Source organism: Pleuronectes platessa, chromosome 5, assembly GCF_947347685.1.
Source record: "Pleuronectes platessa chromosome 5, fPlePla1.1, whole genome shotgun sequence".
Lineage (NCBI taxonomy): Eukaryota > Metazoa > Chordata > Actinopteri > Pleuronectiformes > Pleuronectidae > Pleuronectes > Pleuronectes platessa.
The window spans coordinates 27,413,511-27,423,865 of record NC_070630.1 but is presented as its reverse complement, the minus strand read 5'-3'; positions in this window follow the sequence as shown (position 1 = coordinate 27,423,865).

Sequence of the window (10,355 nt, the reverse complement as noted above, 5' to 3'; positions counted from 1 at the left end):
GCAGAAACCCAAACTCTGACCGTGCTGAACAATGAAAACTGACAATATTTGTACAAGCCTATTATAGAGGATAATAACCAATGGTTTCTCATGGTGTACCACGATTGTGACCGCTGAAGTCCTCAGGAGCTGAACAGCATCCCTGAGTCAGCGCTTTGTGCCAGTACACTGCAATTACAATCTCACACACACACACACACACTCAGCTGGCAGATTGATTAAGAAGCCACCACAGCTATTAAGCAGTGACAGAGAAAACCCTGCTGGAGTTACTGGGGTAATCACAAATTCGTCCAGAATCTAGAGAGTCAAACCAGGGTCCAGCATGTCATAGAAACTCACTGGATCACAGCGGTGGGCTGCGCTGTCAAGTCTATTCCTGTTGGAGCTATTAAATTCTGGATCGTCATCAAGCTTGACAGACCCTGATTCAAACCTGAATAATGTACGATGATGAATATAATGCGCCCATTGAACGGTGCATTGAAATAGGTACCCAGGGCAGGTGCAGGTGTACGTGTGCGTGTGTTCGAGAGCAATAGAGAGAAAAAGAGAGGCGGGGAAACATAATCAGTCAACACATCCCCAAGCCAACAGCACAATGTACACACCATGACAACACACAACAAAACAAAACATAAAATTATCTATTCAGGATTTTGCCAAGGAAAACATGTCCTTTTTGCAGCAAGGGAATTATGAGAGAAAGAGGATAAAAACAGATAAAATGGCTAAAGCTGACTAATGGCACCGCACCAACAGAATAACTAGCAATTGTTCTTCCTCTTTACAAAGCTAGCTAATACTCTTCCTTTCTTCTTTGAATAATGCATGATCGTGACGAAGGAGGAAGCACATATGCCATTAACAACTGTGTAGTCAGAATAAAACATCTTGCATAAGAAAGAGAATTACAGTCCCAGGAAAAAAAACAATGCAAGTGGGAGGATTTCTTCTCTGGTACAACACACTCGTATGAGCTTATTCCACATCCTTGCTCCATCCGACTTGGACTCCCCTGACTTCGCTGTCACAAACAAGCTGACCCGTTCAAATAACTCCCACACAGAGGGAATGCACACACACTGACTGACACAGACACAATCACGCAGAGTGAACTGAACAACTACTTTTCAGTGTCTTTACACAGAATGCCTGGAACGGTTTTTCTTCCACCATGCTAGATGGAAAGCTCCTAAAACCCATTGTCCTTTCTTTAGTAACTGTGACACCATGCTGCAATTTTATCTTATTAATCATTCACATCTCCTCTTACATTTTACCGTCATGGTCCCCCTGTCTTCATAAGCTTACCGCTCCCTGGTAAAAGAAGACTTTAAGTATGGTTTTTCATCCTTTCTCTTTTTAAAGCTTGTAATTGAATCCCCACTTGAAAAGAACTTGTGCATATACATGCACCTTCTGCACATGCATCGCCATGTGCCGCTCTATGTCAAACCCACAAGACCTGACGGGTCTCCTAGGAATCTTCCTCTGCACTGTTAACAAAAGATGTAGGCCTCTGGAATCCAGCAGTGAACATGTTACAACAACCTCTTGCAACGCCGCTTCACATAAAGCAAGTGATTAGCCAATCACAAGAAGCTCTGAGGTGACGTTTCTGCTCTCTGCTGTTTGTTCATGGTAGAAAGGTGTCTGGAACAGGTCAGTTTAACAGGTCCAGGCATTTTATACAGGAAAATTTCAAAAACAGCAATATAAATCCTCACCACCAGTCGTTATTAAACCACCAACGTTGACAACAGAGTCTGTCAGTTTGTGACTGAAAAGCTTGAAAAAGATTCTCTGTCTTGAGTTTTGAATGGAACAGGCAGACAGATGCACACAGAGAGAGACAAACCTTAGCCTTTTCCCAGCTAGGAGACAGAGGTCTGTTCTTTGATGTGCCTGGACGATGGCAGCCTTTGAAGAGGATTTCTATGGCTGCACAGTGGCAGTGGCTTCATCTTGAGCAGGCTGAGCTTCACCTGCTGAGAAGTACACGGGCAGAACATTTCAAGGATCTAGTCAGAGCCAAAGTTAGCATTAGTTGGATTTTCTTTAGCGAATGTATTCATTAAAACTAAATGAGAAGAGTAATGATAGGATTGATACAACTTTAGGTTAAGCTACTTAAAAGTGATAACCTTACTTTAGGAGGTAAGGAAGAAACAGTGTTACTCCTTCTGAAGATAACAAAATTCATCTACTATGTCCACTGTCACAGCAAGTTTGTTTGGTCCTTTGGGCTTTTCCATTCAGTCCAATCCAAGATAACAGGTGTGAAAGGTGCCTCAGACTAATGAACCAAAATCTCTTCTGACCAAAAGGGGGGATTTTGATCTGCATCAAACTGAACCACGATTCAGGCCGTTTGCGGTATGGAAACACTCTTTTGGGAAGTTCAAACTTTCAGACCAATAGCAGGAAGCTGATAAAGCAGTAAACAATAGAAGAAGACTGGTTTCTCAAAAACACAGCTGCTCAGGCTTGGAGGTTTGCTTAAAGTCTTCGCCTCTGACAATAAAATGTTTGAACGATGAGGCTATTGATGATAGTAGAGTGGTCACGAGGCAAACAAAAGTAAACGCTTCTTTCATTGTCGTACATATGTATGTCATACAAAAGTTTTAAATATCCTCCCTAAATTGCAATGTGAAACGGAAACTACCTTTAAACAATCTAACAAATATATGAACCTTGGCTAGAGTGTCATCTCATTTTACACTCGGGAAGAATGGGCCTAACCCCAAATAAGGCGACCCAAAATTTAATTGTAGAGAAGATTAAATAATTTGCCTTCTGGAGCTGTAATGTTTTTAATACTCTGTGAGGAAATTGTGTGACCCCAGGCTTTGTTTAAACTGTATGAGCCAATAGAGCATGGAGAGTTGGATTAATTAACACTGACCTTTTAGCATCATCGTCAGCCATTACTTCTACATTAATGCTGCAGTGAAACATGAACTGAATGTAGAGGCTTTGCATGAGGTTGAGCGAAGAGGTCCAAGGCCACTTCAGAAGCTCCCTGACTCCTCGTCGTGGCACAGGGCAATGCAGCAAACACCGGATGTTGTGAGACTTGGGGTTTCTTAAAAGCGGAGAGATTAAGTTTGTTTATGGTTTATTTACTTTTTTCTTAATACTGAATGTGCTTGATTCGACAAACAATATGAGTCTGTGAATTTTTTATGAGAACAGGGTCAGTACAGGATAAAATATCCAGATGGCACGTGGGAAGATGACTTCCTCATTTATGGGCTTTCAAATAAAAAACAGACTGCACTCTAAATGGTGATTTATACATTTTATTGTTGACTCAATGTTTCTATATTTTCCCATCGTCTGTTCTCAGACACTTTGCCTGCCAAAAGCAAATTATCAGAATATTCAGGTAAGGGGTGGCGCCCTGGGGAGAGCATTAAGGAGGCATGACCTGACGTATAAATTCTTCTGCAGAAAGCATTGTTCTTTTGTTTACAGCAAATCGACAGTGTCATCTGCTCTTATCGCCAATGGCCCTCGAATCCTGTTGTTTGTCCAAGTTGACGTCTTCTACATCATTTGTATTAGATGTGCTAGTAAGAAATGTAATCAACACACCCGCTCACTCGCTTTGCATTTTCCTGCTGATGGCTCACATGGTCTCACTCTGACATTTCAAAACTTTTTTGTTCTAGACATTTTCCAGGAAAAGTTCTGGAAAATGTCTAGAACAACTAACATTTGCATTTTCACACATAGCCCTTATGTCAGAGACTGTCCAGGCTTCATTGCATTTCTCAGTCATAGAGAATGGATTTAGACAAGTGGCCCTATGGTTATCACACAGCTTCATTTTGAAACGATTTATAACTGTACCATCTTGAGCACATTTTTTACTCCCCTCCACTTTTCTAACCAGTAATGACACTTCTCTGAGTATCTTAGGTCTAAATACTGCACTGGTAAATGTAGATAAAAAGGGTGAAACTGATCCGCGGCTTTGAACTGTGGGATTTAAACCCACTTGAGATCCTTTGAATGTGTAGGAGTAAAAGCAAGAGAAGTCCGTGAGATGTGAGAGATCCCACATCAATTATAGAGATAAATCAATAGCACCACACAATAGCCCGGGAATAAAGGCATTGGTTCGCTTTGTCTGGGAGCTTCATTTCTAAGAGGCACTTTGCTCTAACAGGATTTCTAGAGCTAGCTCTGTGTGGAAGGTTTTAGCAGCAATATTTAAACTGCCAATAAAGAGAGATGCAGCATTTCCTGCGCCATGAGAGTGTAAAACTGTAGACAATATGGGCAGGTTATAAAAGCCATTAGGAGCTTTTAGTATTTATTTATTTAGGTAAAGCAGAATCTACCAGTGTCGGAATCAATACCTAAGTCAATGAAGAGGCTTCCTTCTCTGTGGAAATCGTGTTTTTATTATTCCCTGCAGGAAGGGTAATGTGTAATATTGTAGCTGCAGAATAAACTAACTGAGGGTTTATTTAAGGATATCATCAGATCAGATCTGATTCAATATAAGTGGTTTTATGTGTATTTAATAGTTATGACACTGTGTAGCCTTCACAGGAAACCTGCACTTTACGTCACATGAATTGGTCTCCGACTGTTTACACTGTGGAGTTTACCAGATTGTCTGTGAAAGGCAGCTGTGTCAAAAACAAATTACCTCACGCAGAGATAAGTTTGTATCCTCTAAATTTATCTTTTCATTTCTATCTTTCTCCCCTCCTCTCTCTCTCTCTATCTGGCTCTTTCCATCCTTCTCTCATTGAGTATACCCTCATGACTCCTCTCCCTCCTACACACCAAAACAATACTAGAACAGGAAAGAGCGCTGTCCGGCTCTCACCTACCTGTGGATGACTAACTGCTTTCAGGACAGAGAAAATCACAGCAGCACTCACACAAGCACGGACACCATCGAAAAAAGAAAAAAACGTACACCCACACCCTCAATTTAAAATGTATCATGCCACTGTTTTTTTTTTAAAAGATGTACAAAAGTTTCACGAGTGAGAGTTTAATCTAAAAAAAAGAGGGATTGTCAACAAGCTATCGGCTGCCCTTCACTTTGCTATACAGCAAAAACTGCTGTGCAATTGCTTCCCTTTGTGTGAGGCCATGGGAAAAATTGCCATTTTTTTTCAATTTTCTCCACAGTCTCCAAAGCAGCACCTTTTCAATGCTTCTGCATAAGTCGGTACAACATAATACAGCCCTCTGCCAGCTGTCGGAGTGGGTGTACCGCCGGCCTAACCAATGGCTCTTTAAAGACATGCTAATTTATTACTCTTACCACGGAATCACATGGCTCGTACAGTACGAACGCTGCCTCACTTTAAATTCTGTGGGCTGTTTGGGATTTGAGAGAAACGATCAAATATTTATAGACGTGACGTAACTGTGCTTGCGTTGAATTGCACTGAAATAAAGTATTCTCGACCAGAAGCTGTGGTCTCTCCTTTGGGCTCTGGCATTTACATGCATCTGCACAACCTCGTACTGTAACACTGCATGCATATGGCAGCGCTCCTTTATGAGTCATACTATAATCACGTCAAGCATAGACATCTCTACACATACATCACTGCCGCTTGACATGCATTCACAGCAGGCCACTCGGAGCGCACAGAGGGAAACGCTCCCCGGGTCCTCGCTTCCTTTATGCAAACTAAACCGATGTGTCTCAAAGACTTGCGGAGTCGCAGAAGCTTTACGCATCTTCGACATGTGCCTCCGTGTAACTGCATGTCCCCCCTGCAGCCAAGCTAGTTGTTTTGCCTGTGACCTTTCAGCAGATTCCCCTGGCGTCACCGCAGCCTGCAGTCATTTGCAGTTTGCTCTGTCACATGCAGCATAGTAAACGTTTCCAAAAGGAGTCACAAACTGTATGTCAAAGCATCAGAGGCATTTGATGATTTGTATACACATTGTGCATGTTGTTGTCATGATGGAATATAACATGGGTGAAGAATCAGTAATATGCCCCCCCACACACACTCTCACAAACACACACACGCACACTCACTCACACATGCTGTGATTTGTTTGTTTGCCCTTCAGCATTGGATTAGGCCTATATTTAGACGAATGAAGTATGCTAATGAGCACCTAGCTTCTGGAAGGCATATCTGACAGCCTCCAACACATGCTCTGCCAGATCCATAATCTACTCTCCAAATCCCTGTTTTTTCCCTTGCAGATTCTATTTTTTCTTCACTTTATTGTGATCCTATTGTTAAAAATGCTTACAGAGTTGCAGAACATAAGGTTGGTTCTCATGGATGTATGTGTGAGGGGAGTTCTCAGGTTTATTATTTGCTTAATTTGACACTGACAGGACTCTCTCTCAAACAGAGATAAGAGATGAGTCCCCTGTCAGGACTGCACTGATGAATGATTCTCATGCTCATGTACCTTTTCATGTGGATTTCCTTATTCATATCTGTTGATTAAGTCATGTCTCTTTCATGTAATCCTTTGGGGGGGGGGGGGGGGGGGAGTGCAAGAAAGTCACAGCTGAAGTTTTTTCTTGTTTAATCTAAAGATAATCAACCTTATTTTCAGGGCAGTTTTCAATTCCTTTCTAGGCAAGGGACAAGAGCAGAAAATAGTCAAAAATAAAAGAACAATGTAATTAAAATCATAAATAAAAAACGTAATAGGGTAAACTCACAGTTTTCCTAAAATCAATTAAAGTTATTTTCAGTCTTAAGCTTTTAAACCTCTGGAATAAATTATCTTTAAGCATGTGGGTTGGTCTGAAAATAGGAATCTTAGGAATAAGCGAGCTTTAAAAGTCCAGAAGTAATTATACAAGAAAAGGTGACAATTGTTTATTTTATTAAAAACCAATAAGGATGAAAAAAATGCAGCCGTTTGCGATATAAATGCATCTTCTGGACATCTTCTGACAGGACACATTAATTTAACATTAAAAAGTTTTGTTGAATTTGGTTTTGAAAATCAAAGTTGAATCCAGCAGCTTCCATATTTACTTACAAATAAGCAATTTTTAGCTACCCAATTCATGTTTATTATGCTAATCTGTGTTGTAGTAACAAGTACATGTGTGTCTGGCTGGTCGTAGCCGAACACTTCTTTTAGTTTGGAACAATATTTCCATCAACACTTCCTCAGAAAGGTGTAAATTGTGATTGCACCACTTGTTGTTCATCTTGTGTGAATGAAAGGAATAGGCTTTCAATGGAGCACATCGGTGTCAAGCATAATGCAGCCAACCTCCACTACCTCAAAGCTTTGTTTGAAGGTATAATACTTGAGACACCTGAGGCCATGTGAAACACTGAGGTTCAAGGAAAAAGAGAAAAAACCCATTTTCACACTGAAAGCTTTTCAAAGATTTTCACAAGTACCGTCTTCCTGTTAACTGTTTCCTAACTGGATTTTGAGGACATCTGTGAATACAAGTCTTTGCCTATTCATTTTTCACCTTGGTTCTGAATGTAAGCAGTTTCCTACTTACATATTATTCCATTATGTAAGGTAACAGGGCTTTTCCGTGATGCTCTTTGAGTGATCCCAGTTTGGGATGTATGCAATTTCAGAGATTAGTTTTTTTCTGAGGCAAGAGACAAGAGCAGACATGGGCAAGAACAATGGTCAAGAATAAAAGCATCCAGAAAATGTGATGGGGTAAGGTCACAATATTCTTAAAATCAATTCAAGTGGAGTTTATGTGATATAAGATAAATAAATATAGCCTCAGGGGTGAAATCTCTGCTATTGATTGTAATCCTGAACATCAATGATCTCCAAGGGCCATTTCCTGGTGGCTGAGCAGATTGAGATATGTGTGGACCCATCAAGTCATGTGTGTCCAAGTTTTCACATTGAATGCATAATGAAGCCTCATCCCTTACTTCCCCTGTGCCCACACTCCACACCATCTAATCAAGCAAAAATCCCTTGATAGCAATCTCACGATGGCTCACCGCAGATGATGAATAATGTTTGCTGAATCCTTCAGCCTGACTGATGTGCCCTTTATCAGCATGCAGCTAAGATTGTGAGGGGCTCTAAAACCAGCTCTCCTGCCTCTCAGCCTCATGCCATTTTATGTCGCTTTGAGTTTTTTATGTCGCTTTGAATTTTATGTCGCCTCGAGTAGAGATTGACAAAGTAGATGAAGCAAAGAACGATCTAAAATATTCAATGTTTTCACCAGAATAATAATTTTTACTTATACCCTAAAGCTGAAGCAGTGATTTTTTTCTCCTCTCTGTGGCACATCTCAAACATTCTCTGTGAACACACAATCTAGAAAAACACTGCTGTTGACACCCAACTACAAAGACGGCAAATAAATTAATCAGATTCTTTGAATGGTAAAGTTTGACATTTTGGGAAAACGCCTTTTGGCTTTCTTATAAAAAATTCAAACAAAAACTGCAGCTTTACTCATTAGCTGTTTACCTTAAATGGGTGTAACCACTAAAACTGTCCGGTTCAAACGATTCTTGAATGTAAATGACAAAACTGCACTTTACCATTTATTGTCTGTGAACATGTCAGTCATGAAATTGGATTGCAATTACCAGTTCACATGCAATAAACTATTATAAAAAATTGTTTCAGCAGAGAGGAAGGGAGAAAGTGGAGCCTGTCGATATATTAATACACATCATTAGTAAACACACCCTCAGGCCGTTACTGATAAACAGCGTCTCAATCATAGACTGCATGGTCTAAATACAGCCAATGTCATTTACCGACTACCTCTAAGATATGGCGCCCTTGAGCCAATAATACTCACCAGGCAAGTGGAATCACACAATACAAACTCTGTCACATTAGCACAAAGACAGGATACAGCCATGAGACCACGATCTGTAATTGTCTACCTTTTTAGCAAATCGGGATGATTTACTCACAACAAGTGATTAAGCTTTGCTTGAGTTGTTCTGAGTATAGCTAAGCTAAGCTAACTAGATGCTGGTGACGGCTTCATCTATAATGCAAACCAAGATATCATACGGATGTGGGCCACCTCAGGCAATGATGCAGCACTTCTGACCTTCTTGTAAAAAGTGGCCCGCTTATGAGATAATGAATGTGGCCAATATATCCCAATTTTGGCATTTTTTGCAAAAATGCAGTGCTCTAGACAAGGTGTCATCTTGATATGAAGTGGCCCATGTTGTAAATAGAGACTATGGCCCAAATTGCACAATACAAAGTCAGGCCACCTTTGGCATCTCTGGTTGACATTCAATATTATTACTGCAGGCTTACTTGTGGCCCAGATCTGACAAACAGGAGTGGACCGGCCAAGTGCCATCATTCCAGCCGGTATGTGGGCCGGATGACAGTGTAACAGTGTGACCGCGTAGGCCAAATCTGGGCCCAAATAATTTCACTGTGTGGGAATTAGGTCTCATTTTTCTTGTCTACATCTCAGCAAGAAAGCAAAAAAGCATATGTCACAAAATGTCAGTTCTTCAAAAGAAGGATAGAACATTTGGAAGAGGTAGAGATTGTGGGATAGAAGCATAATAGCTGCCACTTTTTGAGAGAGTGTGAGGTGACGAGTACTCTCATGGATACAGAACCCACTCCATGCGTTGCAGTTCTTGAGATCATGTTAGATTGGAGACAGAAAAGTCCTTTTAGTACTTTAACTTTTTTGTCTGTGGAGATATGTGCCTCTTAAGTGTGTGCGTACGTTTGTGTCTGTCTTGTATGGCTGCTCCAATGTGTGTGTCAGTGTGTGTGTGTATTCATGTGAGGCCTCAGCTGTTAAAGGTCTTTAATTAGAGTTGGGTGTCTCCTTGTATTCTGGCTATTCTCAGCTATTAGACAGGCAGTCCTCCTATTGGACAAGTGCTCCTAATCTAGATATAGAGAGCTGCTTTTCACTGAGATTTATTCAATCTTTCTGTTTATTCATCAAAATGCAAAAGACCTTATATTTTCCTCTGTTGTCATCTGATATGCAACTGGAACGATCTTTGGTCCATTCATCAAGAATTTTTTTAATTAATCTCCAATTAAAAGACAATGTCTCGCAGATAATTGCCTGCAGCCTCGGTTATCCATCAAGTCAGCATTCAGGATGCTGACAAAGCAACGATGGTGTTGAATGATTCTGCATCTGACAAATGCCTCTTGATGGCTCTTGATAATGTCATTCTTTATCCGTTCATATTCCCGCTGGGTACATGTTAAGGGTGAAGGGGCTGTCAGCCATCTGTGGTTTGTCAGAATCATCAGGAAAATGTCATGTGACTTGATGAGCACATTTGTCACGTTGTTTGGCACGTTGGATGTTTGTGACACTCTTTTGTGACATAGTACGATTGGACTCAAAGAGAAATTTACACCAAATGTTT